General features: G+C 52.0%; 1 protein-coding gene across 1 annotated transcript in view; it reads left to right on the top strand.

Annotated features, from left to right (window-relative positions):
- Positions 1-16,697, top strand: part of Hpcal1 (hippocalcin like 1) — a 107,562-nt gene that overhangs the window by 79,004 nt on the left and 11,861 nt on the right. Inside the window, exon 2 of the mRNA XM_075984060.1 lies at positions 4,561-4,648. The gene's annotated coding sequence lies outside the window, so the exon portion shown is untranslated. The remainder of the gene's footprint in view (positions 1-4,560; positions 4,649-16,697) is intronic.

Below are 16,697 nucleotides of genomic sequence, written 5' to 3'. Positions count from 1 at the left end.
ACCACTGCTCTAGAGGCCTGGCTCTGATAGAGTAGATACATTTCACCAAGATGGCTTTAGACTGGCTTACACCATAGGACAGTGTAGTCCAACAGTGGCTGGCTATACACTGAGAGCCCTTTCTGCTCAGGACACTGACCTGGATGTGTTAACAGTCTCAGTCTGGTCCTGAAGGTATGGAGGTTCCTAGAGAGCTGCTGGCCTTCAGTATGTCCGGGGGCCAAAAGCCTGGGCTCTGATGAGTGAGGGATGGAGACAGCATCGGAACCAGGGTACACACACTCGCCAGCGAGGAGGGCAGGCAGGCAGGAATAGACTGCCCTTGTGTCCGTGATGCCCACTCCCGGGGAGGGTCTCAGCCCCTTGAGTCAGTCTGCCAGAAAACACACTTATAGACTCACCCACCCAAAGGTGTGTGTTGCCCACAGATCCAGTCAAGCTGACAACCAAGATTAGATATCACAGACACTAATGGTGCAGTGTCTCAGGAGCTGAGAGGTGGCAGGCTGAGAGAGGGGGACCACCCCTCACATATCCACACCCCTAAAAGGAGGTGGGGTGCTTGTTCGCTGCATCCTATAGTAACTTTTTTAAAAATTAAAACAATCTTTTAAGACTCATTTTTTAATTTTTATGTGTATATAGATATAAGTATGTATTATGAGTGTATGTATGTATGTGAACCTGAGTGCAGGTGCCTGTGGAATCCTAAAGAGGGCGTCAGACCCCCCCCCCCTGGAGCTGGAGTTGCAGGCATTTGTGAGCTGTCTGTCATGGCTGCTAGGAACAGAGCTCAGCCCTCTGCAAGGGCAGTATATACACTCCTAACCACTGAGCACTCTCCAGCCTGAATCTGTAAACTTTTTTGGTTAACATCTAAAGTATTTGGTTTTCTCAAAGTGGGTTTCTCAAGGTCATCATCACACACATGTGCCATTGTTCATTGTTCTCATGTGTTCCCCTTTGCCCTCTCTCTGCCTCCCGCCCCCTCCAGCTGGTTCCCTTCCTTCTCTTGCTTAGCGCTTTCTGTTTTCATGTCCTGTGTACCCTGACATGTACCCCACTTCTTCCCTTTCATGTCCTGTGTATCCTGACGTGTACCCCACTTCTTCCCTTTCATGTCCTGTGTACCCTGATGTGTACCTCACTTCTTCCCTTTCATGTCCTGTGTATCCTGACACGTACCCCTCTTCTTCCCTTTCATGTCCTGTGTATCCTGACGCGTACCCCACTTCTTCCCTTTCATGTCCTGTGTATCCTGACACGTACCCCACTTCTTCCCTTTCATGTCATGTGTATCCTGACACGTACCCCACTTCTTCCCTTTCATGTCCTGTGTATCCTGACACGTACCCCACTTCTTCCCTTTCATGTCCTGTGTATCCTGACACGTACCCCACTTCTTCCCTTTCATGTCCTGTGTATCCTGACATGTACCCCTCTTCTTCCCTTTCATGTCCTGTGTATCCTGACGTGTACCCCACTTCTTCCCTTTCATGTCCTGTGTATCCTGACGTGTACCCCACTTCTTCCCTTTCATATCATGTGTATCCTGACACGTACCCCACTTCTTCCCTTTCATGTCCTGTGTATCCTGACACGTACCCCACTTCTTCCCTTTCATGTCCTGTGTATCCTGACGTGTACCCCACTTCTTCCCTTTCATGTCCTGTGTATCCTGATGTGTACCCCACTTCTTCCCTTTCATATCCTGTGTATCCTGACATGTACCCCACTTCTTCCCTTTCATATCCTGTGTATCCTGACATATACCCCACTTCTTCCCTTTCATGTCCTGTAGGGATAAGTCCCGCCCCTTGGGGGGCGTGTTCGCCTCGGGCTAATGTCTGCCTATAAATTTGGCGAGCATGCTCCTAGCTCCTTCTTCTGCTTTCCTGGTCTCCGCGGGAACGGTGGTTCTGTAAGTCTATTTCTACATTAAAACTATATATATTTTTACAATCTGTCTGCATTCGTTTACGCCGCTACATTTTGGCGCCCAACGTGGGGCTTGAACCCACGACCCTGAGATTAAGAGTCTCATGCTCTACCGACTGAGCTAGCCAGGCAGGCAGCTGGGGTGTTGGGGACGCATTCCTGCCGCACATATTACTACAATGTCCTATGTATCCTGACATGTACCCCACCTCTTCCCTTTCATGTCCTGTGTATCCTGACATGTACCCCACTTCTTCCCTTCCTTGGATCCGTTTCCCTCTTGGGCTCCCCTTTCTAGTCATACTCATACATACATACACCCCATCACCACCAGCACCACGTGCGCGCGCACATGCACACACCTTTCTGAACATGACTTTTCCTCTAGCAATAATTTCTAGTTCTTTCCATTTTTGTGCAAGTATCATGATTGTGTGAGCTCATAGCTGCATGCCCTGTTCCCTTGGTTAACGGCAGTGAATGCAGGAAGTGGGGGTCTGGGCTGAGGATTTGCATTTTGGGTGTTCCACTTAGCCACGAATGACACGGGCATGTCCCAGAGACACTCCCTCCTCAGTAATACCCTGGGAGCCTGGCTCTCGGCCAAGGTTATGGGGAAGGCAGAATGAGGAAATCGTGACTGGCTGTACACCTGCCTGGTAAGGTCTGCTGCAGCCACCACGCTGTGGGTTCCGATGACCTTTCATGGGGTTCCCCTTTTCTGCCATCAGCCTGGTCTTGACCCCCTGAGTGTCAGTCAAATCAGGACTCTTGGAACTCACTGGGGCTGGGGTCTTTGAAACACCTTGAGAAAGCATGGACAGGTGGAGCACAAGAGATGATGAGGTCAATGAAGCTAGCCCGTATTCAACACAGTAGACATGCTTCCAGGCCCACCCATGAACCCATGAGCTTTACATGGCTCAGAGCGTGAACGCTAGTGTAAGCTGTGGACGGGACAGTATCTCATTCTGGTGTAGGGTGTGGGCCAGATGTGCCCAGGGGACTGGAGAGACAGCTCATTGCTTAAGAGCCCTTCTATCCTTTGACTGACCCAAGTGCAGTTCCAGCCCTGTTGGGAGGCTGTAACTCCTGCTCTGGGGGAAATCTGATGCCCCCTAGTGGCCTCCACAGGCACCTGCACTAATGAGTATATTCCCACACTAATGTGCACGTATCTGGTGGGGAAGTGTGTGGCTTTTCTAGTCCAGATCTTGAATTGTAGGGCTGAGTCTGAGGTCAGGGCTATTCCTTTGTAAAGCATGGAGTACTAGGCGCCTGCAGTGTCTGGCTGGGCATTGACGCAAGAGAATGAAGCCGACATATTCCTGACTGTGTGGTGTCCAGTCAGCTGGGCTGGGTGGGAGGAGGGCAGACGCACAGTCGCCCCCCACCCCCCAGTTCCCACCTCCATCTGCAAAGCAAGGGAACCCCCAGTCCTTCAGACACCGAGGTAGACCGGAACTTGGTACAGGAAGCACATAGGAACGGGATCATTGCTGCGGATAGACAGACCATGGACCTAGAGGGGAAACTGAGATTGGGCTATAGCCAGGAAGAGAAGCTGTGCTCAGGTGACAGGATTTTCCAGGTCCCATCCTGGCTGTCCCTTGGCTATTGAGTCAGTTAGCAGCTTCTCTAAGGCCCCTTTTTCTCCACTCAAGGAAATGGATGTGACGCTGGGTCTCCCTCCTTGGTCTGTCCTGAGGACCTCAGGGGACAAGGACAGATTTCAGTGAGGTACTATTCAGGAACGTTCCCATAATACTGTTCACTTGGGAGGGGACACCAATCCCCAGACGGGGAAGAACAAGGTGGCCTACAGAGCTGGCCCTCTACAGGGGCTTTGGTTGTTGGGCGTCCTGGAAGGCAGAGTGACTCTTGATGCTAATGGGGTGTTTCCTTACCCCGGATGGTGAGGGCTTGTATGCTGTCTGAGTTGGGATGTATTGGTTTTGTTTTTTGTTTTAATGCGCATTGGTGATTTGCCTGCATGTAGGTCTGTGTGAGAGTGTCAGGTATTGGAATCACAGACAGTTGTGAGCTGCCATTGTGGGTGCTGGGAATTGAACCCCGAGTTCTCCGTTAAGAGCAGTCAATGCTCTTGACTGCCAAGCCATCTCTCCAGTCCCAGGTTGTATTTTTATTCAATGTGCACATTAGAATATTTTCTGTGTACCCTGCACTGAGACAGAGGCCTGACTGGGGCAACTGGGACTTTGAGGAGGAAGCCTGGGTAAGCCCAGGTGGGGGCCAGATATGGATGCTCCTTTGTGCCTCCCAAACCCAGCCTGGATGTTCAACCAAGCCTCCTAATGACCAGCAGGGACAGAAAGCAGGGTACCACACACAACCGCATCTCTGATGGTCCAGAGTCACCCAGTTGAGTTATAATTAATATTTTGAGCCAGGTTTGTATACTGGGGAGCCATGGTCATAGCGGTGCTCACACTGGTTTTGGATAATGTAACCCCAGCTGGGCGGCGGAAAGGCAGCATCTCAGAGGCTTCTGTTAATGGGAGAATGCACACATCCTCAGCCGTGCTTGGGTACAAGTGGAGGGAACAGTGTGGGTTCATCCAGATGTCAGTGTCCCACGTGACCTATGGTCTTCTCTTCCAGGGGCATGGTCTAGCAGCCCAGTGAAGCCTGTGCATCAGCCCCCAGCAGTTCTGACCTGTGCTCACTCTTGGCCTCCACTTGGCCCTAGGTAAGTGACCCTGAGGCCAGTGGGCCTGCAGATGGTTAGGGCTGTGGGTAGGAGGGGTGGCTCTTGTAGAAACTGTGTGGGGACAATCTACCCAGCACTCTCAGGGGGCAAGTCGGGAAACTGAGGCTGGGAGGCAAGAAGAACCCTTTTGGGTTCCGGGTTTAGCTCTCTTCTTAGTCTCTGAGAGCATCATGTGTGCCTGTGTTTGCGCCTGTGAGCTTGTCCAGGGAGCAGAGTTGAGAGCTCCGTATAAAAGTAAGGACGGAGAACAGAGGCTTCTCTCTCCTGACGTTCTTCTTATCTTCCCTTCCCTTTGCACCCTATATGCCAAGTCTTCCATCTCCCTTGCCTTCCCCCAGGCCATTCCTAGGAAAGGGAACAGCACCCAGAAGGAACGGGTTAGGGCACCTTGAAATTATCCTCCGAATGAACCAGGCCTTAACTGTGTGGCCAGCGCCACCACCTTTGTTTGAGAGGTCGTGTGTATCGAGGGACAATGTCAAGTGGTACTTCCATGTGGCTCTGGTAGATACAGCTCCCCAGGAACTTGGGCTGCCAGCTCCCAGCAGACCTGGGTGTGGCTGGGTTCCCCCTCCCCCAGACACCCAAGCTCCCCTAGCATCAGGCACAGGGTGTCCTTGGGACTTCCTGTGGGTGGAGTAACTTTTCCTGCCTTCATCTCCTGCCGCCTATCACTTGCTCCCCCACATCCCCTGTACACTCTGTCCGAAGGAAATACTCAGAAAGGAGCCTCTGCCTTGGGAAGGCGGGTCTGTGGGTCCTCTCGATAGACATAATGGCATGTGGAGGGCAGAGAAGCAGTTGCCTGAATCTGCATGACTGAGCACCATCTATGTAGATGCTCCCAGCCCCAGGGTCTTTGACTCCAGTTGCCACAAGCACACAGGGACATGGCCTGGGAACTGATGTCTGGATGCTGAGACAGACACAGAAGTCAGACGAATGGGAGTTAGAGCCCGTGGGATCTCTTCTCATCCCGAGGCCCCTTGGTATTTGATGCATACACCCCTGCACTCAGTGAGGAGGGTCTGGGTTAGGTGGTTAGTTCTAAGGTGATGTCAGAACTTTGCCATGGTGTCAGGGGATACCCAGTGGGAAGACACCTTCCTCACCGCCCAGAGGATGGACAGACACCTCCTCCATTCCCATTCTGTGGAGGAAATCCTGTACAACAGGCCTGGGGCACAGCCTCCCCATTGGCTGCCCACCCTGGCAGGCAGCACACACACACACAGGCTCACCGTTTATTGAGAATATGTTCTGTCCCCAGTGAACTTGCGGGCTGTGACCTCCAATGACAAAGGAAAGCAGAGTTAAAATTGGGACCTTAAACTCATTTTAATATGGAGAGAGGAAAAAAATTAAGTTGGAAAGAGAGTTAGGGCGAGAGGCTGCGTGTTGAGGCTTCCCTTTTGGATAAAATCTTCTACTTGGGCCTCAAGAGATGTGACTGTGAAGGTTTGGGAGCAAAGGCCCAGCAGCAGCTGTCAAAATGGATATAGAAGCCGTGGAAGGACCTGTGTGGCTGGAGAGGATGAAATGGGTCACATGGATAGGAGTGGGGCCAGGTACGAGTCACAGACTCAATGAGGAGAGGGGATGCAGCCCATGGCTTGAAGCTCACCGTAGAACGACAGCCCTAGGTGTAGATCGTGACCTCTTACAGGTTTCAAAGATCAGCGCTGCTCACAGCGGCCTGTGTGGCTGGCAGCAGCATCTAGAACACCAATTCTCAACCTGTGGGGTCGCGACCCCCTTGGAGTCGGATGTTTGGCATCCTGCATATCAGATATTGACATTACGATCCATAACAGTAGTAAACTTACAGTTATGAAGTAGCAATGAAAATAATTTTATGTCTGGGGGGTCATTACAACATGAGGAACTGTATTAAAGGGGTGCAGCACTAGGAAGGTGGAGAACCACTAGTGTAGGAGATGGTAGGAGAATGGCTGGACTATAGGAGCAGGTCACTAGGCTGGTCTCTTCCGTGATGATCCCTACCTCAGGTGACATTGCAGATCACCGTGACCTTCCTGGGGTGAACCCCACCCATGGGGACCCTCACAGTCACAGGGTAGAGTATAGAGAAGGGAAATCTTTCCTGTGTTGAGAGTTGCAGCTTATTTTTAGGACAACAATGACTTGGCAGTATCAATTCCTCTGGGTGTCGTCTCCAGCTTTGCTGGGGAAGATCGTGCCTACAGAGTAGTGTGAGCAGTTGTGAGAACACACACACCGACGGTGCACTTTGGACCCTATGATGGAATTCTCGAAGGGATGTAAACCACTGTCCGAGGGGCGGGGGTGCTGTATCTACTTTAGAACAGGTTTGATGTGAGCTGGTGTCCTAGGCCTCCAGTAAGCAAGGCCAGCCTGGCTCTTGGCCAGTTGGAGAACAATTCAACCTCCAGTCACCTGGGCTCAGTGACCCTATTAAGACAGAACAAGGTGCACTGTGGCAGACCTGTATACCAAATGGCTGGATTTTCCCAGAGCTGAGCCAGTCAGACACCTCCCACCTACATCCTGGCCTCTCCAGGTGGGGTCCACATCCATCCTTCCCCTGGCTCACCCTGGGCACGTGTCCCTGAGTTCCTGGGGTGACCCAGGTTTCACATCCCTCTCTAGCTAATCTTTTGAATGGTCTTGGACCTCTACAACACAGTATGTCAAATTTCAGACTGGAAATACTGAGAACACAGGAGACACTTAAATGTTTGCTTGGTGGCAATTGCCGGGATCTCCAGGGTGCCCACCCTCTGGCTAGAGTTAAGACTATGGCTCAGAGAGGACAGGCTGGGGTAGAGCTCAGTTGGCAGAGTGTTTGTGCAGCAAGTGTGAAGCTACGTGGGTTCCATCCCTTCTGATCTGGCACAGACCTGTAATCCTAGCACTCCAGAGGTGGAGGCAGGAGGATCAGAAATTCAAGATCATCCTCAACTCCATAGCTCGTTGGAGGCCTATCTGGGAAAAATGAGATCCTGTTTCAAAGAAGAGGCAGGGGCCGGGGTGGGGGTGGGCAGGCTGGACATTCCATACATGGGTAACAGGCACAGAAGTTTGAGTGGGTGAGGACCCCCATCAGTGGCTGGATCTTCTGGGACCTAAAGGAGTACCCAGGCAGCCTGTTCCCTCCCTCCGTCCCTCCCTGACTTCCTTCCTCCACAGTGAAACAATTACTGTGGCCTTCCTGTGTTTGGTTGTATGTTAATTGGTCATAAGATCTGTCCCAGCTGTGCCCTGGGGAACTGGAACCCAGCCTTGTGCCCTGGGGGTGGAGGCAGGGCAGTTGGTTCATCTTGAAACTCAACCTCTGTGTTGCCACCCTCTGCCCACCACCTGCCTGGATATGACCTGGCAGGACAGGCGCCAGCTCCACACAGGAGAGGGCCCAGGTCTCTCCAGTGCATCTCCCGGCTCTGCCCTTGGGTTTCATATACTAGGTATTCAGTTAAAGCCGGCGATGGTGGCACACGCCTTTAATCCCAGCACTCGGGAGGCAGAGGCAGGCGGATCTCTGTGAGTTCGAGACCAGCCTGGTCTACAAGAGCTAGTTCCAGGACAGGAACCAAAAGCTACAGAAAAACCCTGTCTCAAAAAAACCAAAAAAAAAAAAAAAGCCTGTTGCTGGGCCTTCACAGTCAGGTTCGGGCATGGCTCCCAGGTTCCTTGCAGAACCTGTGGCTTCTGGCCCTGTGATATCTGAAGGAAAAAAAAAATGGGGAGGACATGACTGCTCCTGGATGTGGTGGGGGAGGTTTATCGTAAGTATGAGGAAGAAGATAGCCAGAGGAGGGACATCTGGGAGAGTCCAAATTGAAAGTGACCCCAGTCATTTGAGAAGTGGGTGGGGAGGGGAGAGCCAGACCAGGAGGCCAGGAGGTAAAGGGTTGACCACAAAAGGACGGGGAACCAAAACGGCGGATTAAATAAGGAAGGCCAGCCAGCCTCTGGGCTGGAGAAGTTGAGGGTAGGGGGCGGGGCCCTGTGACAGGAAGCGACTGCAGGCTGCTGGAAGTACCTGATGGCCAGGTCTACTTCCATATGTTAAATAGGTACCTCAGCAGTTACTTTCTCAGGGTTTCCAACAGTATCAAGACTCAAAGTAGCCAAAGATGGCTTTTCTGAGCTGCCCACACGGTTTCTCATGTCTTCCTAACTGGGGGTCACGATTACGGCTGCTGGGGTCCCTGAGGGCTGCAGGCACAGCTCATTCCTCCACCTAGTGTTATCTGCAAGAAGTGGGGCGGGGGTGGGAAGTAATGATGTATTAATGAGCATGGCTTATTTCCTCCCTGAGACATTAGGCGTGAGTCAAACAGCTCCTGAGGTGGTTCCCCGGAGGTTTTCTTCTGAGCTTAAAAAAATCAAACAAAAACCCAAGTTTGTGAAGTGGGTAGGGGAGCTATGCTTACCGCCCCCAGTCTACAAGCTCCGTTGGGGACCACCTATCACCGGGGTCCCATGCCCTGAGGACAGAACCACGTGTTAACACACAGCCTTAACATTTAAGGTGACATTTCTTCTTTGTTAGCTTCTACCCAGGGCGTGTTATTAGTGAATGGTCAAAGCCCATTCACTTGAGGTGTATGAATTCAGACTGCTCCAGTTCGCTGGGGCGCTAGGAGTTGGGAATCTAGATGTCACTCAGGCGGGGGCCTGGGAGGAATGTAGCTTTCTTCTGTCAGCGGGGAGCAGTGAACCTCCCGGACAGGAGGGACATGAGAAAGGGACATGGGAGTCTAGATGGGAAATCAGCTTCTCAGTACCTTAGAAACCTGCCCTGTGGACAGGGCACATTTTATAGCTGGGATCCAGATGCTCAGGGACAGAACTGGCCAGAAGCCTCTGGAGGGAAGAGTGTCAAGGGAAGCCTTCCCAGACCTTTCTGAGGCTGGCAATGATCAGGGTACCCGGGCTAATATGGGTATGTTAATCCGCCGTTACAAACAGCTATACATCCCAGTAGCTTTGTGTTTGTGGTTTTCACCCAGACCGTAAACTTGAACCAACCTCCAAGAAAGGAATCTAAAGGCCTTGGGTTTGATGGTATTTATTCCTCTCTTTCCCTCTCTTCCCCTCCTCCTCACTTTCCTCATTCATTCACTTATCCTTTCACATTGTTCTGCACTTTTCTAGACTGTTCTGTGTTTTCCTAGTATGTTCTAGACTGTTCCGTGTTGTTCTATGCCAATTCTGTTACTGTTGAGTAAATATTGTGAGTCATTGATCGCACCCCTTAGTGTGCCTGGAGAGGTAACAGGCCAGAGCAGACACAGAGACCTTTGGTCCCAAAACCTGTGCCTATGAGCTCCTGGAACTGAAGAGCTATGAGGGGCTCCTGCCCCCCACGAAAAAACTGAGTCTTACCCCATGCATGCCCCTAAGGTCGATGCACCCCAGATAACACATTCCACGTTCTCGCTTTCCTGCCATTTGCCTCTGAGCACACCGCGGCTCCCTCTGGGAATTCCTCTTCTACCAGTCAGCATTTCCCCATCTGTCCAAGATTCAGGTCATTCCCCTGGCATATCTTGGGGCCAAATCTATGCACTTTTGGTAATGGGAGAAACAGCAGAGGAAAGAGTGTGTGTGTGAATGAGTGAACTCATTCTTGTCCGAGTAGCGAGTTCCCAGGGGGAAATCCTACCCAGTCTGACCTGGTGCTCTGGGGACTCTTCCTGACAGTTGTGTCTCCTGGACTGTCACTGGGGCAAGGAGGGATGGGGACCTTTGGGTAGTCACTGTGTGAGGGGAGCGTGTGTGTGTGAGGCTTTGCGATGTGTACTAAGGGCCCTTATCCCTCACAATAGGGACCCATTCCTAAACAGTGGTCATTGGGGTTTCTAGCACACACCCTAACATTAGAGAAGGGGCTTTCTTCCTCCTGGAGCCCCACCGCTGTGCCAGGCAAACCCTTGACGCCTGGGCCCTGTACTAACCCTAACCTTAGCCAATGTGAGCCTCCACAGTCCCTGCCCTGTTTGCCTGGCTGCGTCCTTCCTTCCTTTCCCCTCATTTCCTCTCTGAAGTACACAAGTTAGAACATCAATGGCTCCACCCCAGGGATATGTCCAGATCATTGTGACCCCAGGCTCTCTGCCAGCATGGGACGCAGCTTTTAATGCCACTGCACTAGATGTGACCGGCAAGAGGAGCTTTTCCGGGCCTGTGGCTTCCCGCCTCGAGCTGCTCAGTACTCTGATGGAGCTTGCTGCCCAAGCCTGGGATTGACCCAGGCAAAGCCCAGCCATTTCCACCACCATTCTTTTGCCTGGCGTTTCAGTTTGTCTCGTCTCCTCATAGCTTCCACTTCCCTTCCTGTCATAGAAATAGTTACGCTGTAAACTCAACAGGCAGGGACCTCTGCTCTCAGTTGGGAGGATGGGAGTCAGTTGTTGAGCCAGCCAGGAGCAAATGGCTAGAAGGGACTGACCCAGTAACTAAGCCCGCATGCTCCACGGTGTTCTGGCACAGTGAACCGCAGTCCCCTTTAGAGAGGCTTGGTCAGGAGCCATGAGAGGTACTCTGCCCTGCTGGATGCTAGGCCTGGCTCAGCGCCCTGGGATTCCTTCTAGGCCCTCCCAGGAGTGTTTGGTACTGGCCACTGGCCAGGGAAGCCTAAGTCACTAGCTACATAGAACCAGTCCTGGAAGACCTGTCCCATTCCCTTGTCCCCTAGGGAAAGGGCTCTTGTTGGCCTCCAGCCTCAGAGCATCGTTGATATGAACTATCATCCCACCCATTCAGGAATGTGAGTCTTTCCACAGCAGATCCAGGATCCCCAAAGAACCTTCTGCACCAAGCCTGGTGTGCCGATCTGAGCCTGGGTGCCGGGCAGCAAGACAGAGAGGCCTCTGCTGGCTTCTTCCCACCAGAACTGACTACACAAGGCTTCCACCTGCAGAGGGGCTGGGGGGAGGAAACCAAGGTCTCTGCCCATCTCCAGCTTGCGGTCTTACACGCCCTTCAAAAGAGCACACCTCTCTCTTTTGGTAGTGGGAGAAACAGCAGAGGAGGGGAGTGTGGGGAGCATGTGGATGGGGACCTTTGGGTAGTCACTGTGTGAGGGGAGCATGTGTGTGTGAGGCTTTGCGATGTGTACTAAGGGCCCTTATCCCTCACAATAGGGACCCATTCCTAAACAGCTGTGCACCGCTGATCTCAGTGGACTGAGGAGGCTCTCAAGTTCAAGGCTGGTCTGGGCTGTGTAGAAAAGCTGTCAGGAGAAGCGAAGGAGAGAATAGGCTGGGGTTGGGGCTCTTGGTAGCATGCTTGCACAAAACAGATACAGTGGTGCATGGCTCTAATCCCAACCCTCGGGAAATGGAGGCAGGAGGCTCAGGAGTTCAGGTCCAGTTCAAGTCGAGCCTGGGATACCCGAGACCCTGTCTCAAAAACAAGGATTGTGGGGCGGGGCGATTCACAGAGTATTTATACTCAGTCCCTGGGAGTAAGACTGTGTCTATATGATGTGTTTGTTCCTGTGGCTCAGCCTTGAGCTTCCACTATGCAGTTGAGCATTGCTGGAGTCCTGAGCTTTTTTTGACTAGCTAATCCGCCAAGGTTTTTTTTCTATAAAGCTGGCCATTAGAAAGGAAAGTCAGGGGCTGGACATGCCTTACCTTCCGTGTCTTTCCAGCTCTCCCCATTGCCAGTTAGTTCCAGGTGTGACTGGGGTGGTCATATTCTTGGTTGTGTTCCACGTTAGTTAGCCAGATTCTGTCACTTCCTCACAGGACCGCTCTTAAATGCTGTAGAGCAGTATGCTCTCCCTAGATTTGGCCCTGGCGCTTACACACTGGTCTTTGCCTTCCCCTCTCCACTCCCCCCCCCCCCACCGCTGATAACTAAGTGCCCAGATGTCCCACTGGTCCCATGCAGAAGCAGTCCAACCACCACCCAGAGCTCCTTGGTTGATGATAAGCTCATGGGAAGGAGCAGGAAGCCTTACTTGGGACCCCATACCTGGGTTGTCCAATCGAAAGGACAGCCACATCTGACTAGTAAGCCATCTCCTAGTGACACATGCCTCTGAGTGTCTCCTCTGCTGTGTCTGTGCCAGCGAGTGGAGGTTTCTAGAAGACCAAACCAGAATGTGCCCTCTGTAACTGCATATCTGAAGAGGCCACTTTGTCATCCTTGTCCCTCACATTCCTGTGTCCCTAATCCTGGAGGTCACACCACGTGCTGGAGCGCTTGGGAGGGTGGGAAGAGTTCTTCATTCTCCTGGGTACCATGCTCTGTGAGCCTGGCACTGGAGGATGGAGATGGGGCGGGGGGATGCAGGGGGGAGCCTGACCCCAGGGTCCTTCTGGTCAGCTAGTCTAGACAAAACAGCACATAGTCATCTCGAGGTTCAGAGAACCCTGACTCAAAAAATGTGAGGTGGAGCTGAGGGGAGGGAAACAAAACCACAGCGAGGTAGAGAGGGATTGAAAAGCAAAAAAAAGTAAAAATCATCCCGGGAGCTGGAGAGAGCTCCATGGCTAAGAACAAGTTCTGCTCTTCCAGAGAACCCGAGTTCGGTTCCCGGCACTCATATGCTGCAGTTTTAAGCTGCCCGTAATTCGAGCTCCAGGGCTCTGACCTCATCTCCTGACCTCTCTGAGCATGTGTCCCACAGACATCCACAGACATCCACATGAATAGAAATAAAAAGTTATTTTTAAAAAGGAAAAATCACACCCTGATGTCAAGCTCTGTGCTCTGCACATGCTAATGGGGCAAACATGCATACGTGTGCGTGTGCATACATGTGCATGAATCCTAGAGGCTTCCCCAGGAAGCAGCCCCAATGCTGAAGAAATTCTCTGATACTGACAGGAAAGGGCACCGTGCTGGAGGACTGTCCATGCAAAGGCCCTGGGGCTGAAACATTCTTACTAGGGTCTAATGGGAAGAAAAGCAAACAAATGATGCCCTAAAAGTCAAGGTGATGAGAAAAGGTAGCAAGTCCCATCACAGTGCTGAGGACAGTGATTGTGGAGCCTGGGAAACCTGCCCCCCAGGGAGTGAGAGATGATGTTTGTGTCTGAGCGGCTGCTAGTAGGGGAGTAGGAGCTTCCTGGGAGGCTGGAGTGGGTGTGACTCAGGAGGAGAAGCCACCGCAGGGCCCTCTTCCTGTTATGGTGGCAGTTTCCTCTTGGGGGTTTCCTTTTGTTTTTCTCCACCTCTTCCTGTTCCCTAACTCATGTGGAGTCTTTTAGGTGGGAGAGTGCAGGGGAAGGGAGGTGGAGTCGCACAGGATGGGGCTTCCCATGCAGCCTTGCTAGCTGCCCCCTTTCTCTTTCTGACATTACACTTCCCCTCAGCTGTTTAAGGGTGACATTTATGTATCAGTTCGTGTGTGATGGTGGCCAAGTGTCGCAGTGTGTATGTGTAGGAGGGGACAACTTGGAGGATTCTGTTCTCTCCTTCCCACACGTAGGTTTCCTCAGGGTTGGTGGCTTGGGCCTTTACCCGAGGAGCCATCTTGCTAGCCTTGCCTCCCTTTTTCTTAGAATCACTGAGGCTTTGGGGGAGTGGAGAGTATGAGCCCCTGGGAAATGGTTCAAGGGTCAGGAAGAGTTTGCAGTGACAAGCCCTGGCCTGGAGCGGCTCCAGCTGAGACCTGGCTCTGTGACTCCGGTGGCAGGTTGGCTTTGCATCTGGGTACGCACAACACCCTGCCTCCCCTAGATCTCACGGGGGGTGACTATTGTCACTCAGAAGAGGCAGGGGCCTCTCTTACTATAGCCCTCTGCCTCCTGACTGGAGTCAGGCTTCAGGTCCCTTGCAGCTGACTTCCCTAAGAGGTCCCCACAAGCTAGGGCTGTGGACCTGATAAGGACTGAGATGCAAACATTATCTTTCACACATGGCATCAGCGAGTGAAAGCAGCACAGGACACCGTAGGGTGCTAATGGACAGGGAAAAGAATCTCTGTCTGGCGGCATTAGCTCCAGAGTCGTCAGTACCATCGCTTGGTGCTGCCCGGTACTGTCCACCAGAAGTGGACAGCTATATGCATATGTAATATGAGATTTTCCTACAACCACATGGAAAGAGGAAAGAAACGGGGATGAGCAATGTCCACAACCTGCTTGATTTAACCCATTCTATCCCAAACATGCCCAAATCCTACATATTTTACCCTGCAGGCCTGTATGAGTTTGGAACAGTGATTCTCAACCTTCCTAAGGCTATAACCCTTTAATATAGTTCCTTGTACTATGGTGACCCCCCCACCATAAAATTACTTTCAGTTGCTACTTCATAACTGTAGTTTTGCTACTGTTATGAATCATAATATAAATATCTGATGTGCAGAATGGTCTTAGGCGACCCCTGTAAGGTGTCATTACAGGGGTCCGACGCACAGGTTGATGGTTGAGACCCATTATGCTGTCTTGCCTGGTTTGGAGATAGAAACGGGTGTCACTCTGCTATCCTGTGCCCTCTAGTGTTCGTCAGGCCTCAGTGCATCTTCTGTTACCCTTATCAGGACAGCTGATTGCCACTCTGCAGAGAGCTGCAATACAGCAGGTGGGCCGCAGGCTGCTGGAGTCTCACCTCCCTATCTGGAGAAAAACAGGACATAGGTCCAAGTTGTTCTGGAAAATACAGTCACCCCCAAGACGGGGTCTCATCAACAGGAGGAACATTCATGCGGAAGATTTTGTACTCAATCCCCACCATCTTCCTCCAGCGTCTGTCGAGCAGCCCTGAGCTTTAGCGGGCTGACTGATGGGAGCACTTTCAGCAGTGGAGGGAACTGCCTCTCGTGTTTCCAGCCAGCGTTCAGCTGTGGCTAATGGGACACTGGAGCACTGGCTTCCCCAGGGCCTCTCTGGGCGATCAGCAGAACGACACCATCAGCAAGGCTTATTGACCTGCGTTTTCATAGGGCTCCCCGGCTGCTTGTTTACTTCCCTTTACTTCACAGTTCAGTGTGTTAAAGACAATAAGAGCGAGAGAGAGACACACACACACACACACACACACACACACACACACACACAGAGAGAGAGAGAGAGAGAGAGAGAGAGAGAGAGAGAGAGAGAGAGAGAGAGAGAGAGAGAGAAAAGCAGAACAGACAACAGAGACCCAGGGAGAGGGTGTAGGAACTGTTAGCTCCCTCCCCCAATTCCCATTACGGTGAAGTCAATTTGGACTCCGTGTCCTCCACGCTCTAAGAAGGCTGCTGTCTGTCTGCTAGAAGCCCTAGTAGAATATGAAGTGTTTTAAGAATGTGAAGTGTTCTTCCCGAGGACCCTCATCCCTCACCCCCTAAAAGATGAAAGCAGGGCTGTCTGATCAATGAAGCCTGGGTTCATCTGATGGCCGGGGCTAGGTGGGTCCTCCTTCTGGGAAGCATCCATAGTGATGCTCTGTCACTGCAGAAGGGTTTGTATTTTGCCAGGTATTTTCCCAGACAGCTGAACATCAATAAGGCTGGCTCGGTTGCTTAATGAAGAACAGAGGGTCATGGGGCGCGCGGCACCTAGCCCATTTAACATCCTCGGCTGCCGCCGCCTGAGTGCCTCCAAGAGAGCTAAAATGAGGTCTTTTGTATTAAATATTTTATCCAGGTCTTTGTTAGGCGCTGTGAATGAGTGCCAGGAAGTAAGTGTGAAGCTGCCAGCATTTGTGGGCTCCACTTAACCGTTTCGTGGAAGTGAGCATTAAGAGGCCATCTTGTGACGTGGCTATGGCAGCCACTTTGCTGGCCAGGAGCTTCAGCGGATACCAGCTAAGTGCACTTGGAAACTCACTGCCATTCAGGTTGTTGGCAGGGAAGGGGCCCAGGATCGAGTCCAGCCCAAAGGATGGAGCCTGGCTCTAGTCACAGTCCGCCTGACCACGGTCTGCCTTGTGTGGACAGGCATCTCCTGTCTTCCTCAGTGGGACAACCCCCAGCTGAGCCGAGTGAGACCGCTTGTGCTGGAATCTCTGTCCAGTCCTCCCTGGAGCCTCCCTCATCTCCCAGCATCCTCTTTGGCCTTCCGTTTTGACTCTTAATGCCATCTTCCTAGGTAAACCA

Source organism: Microtus pennsylvanicus, chromosome 8 (assembly GCF_037038515.1).
Source record: "Microtus pennsylvanicus isolate mMicPen1 chromosome 8, mMicPen1.hap1, whole genome shotgun sequence".
NCBI classification, from domain to species: domain Eukaryota; kingdom Metazoa; phylum Chordata; class Mammalia; order Rodentia; family Cricetidae; genus Microtus; species Microtus pennsylvanicus.
This window is presented reverse-complemented; position numbering and strand designations above follow the sequence as displayed.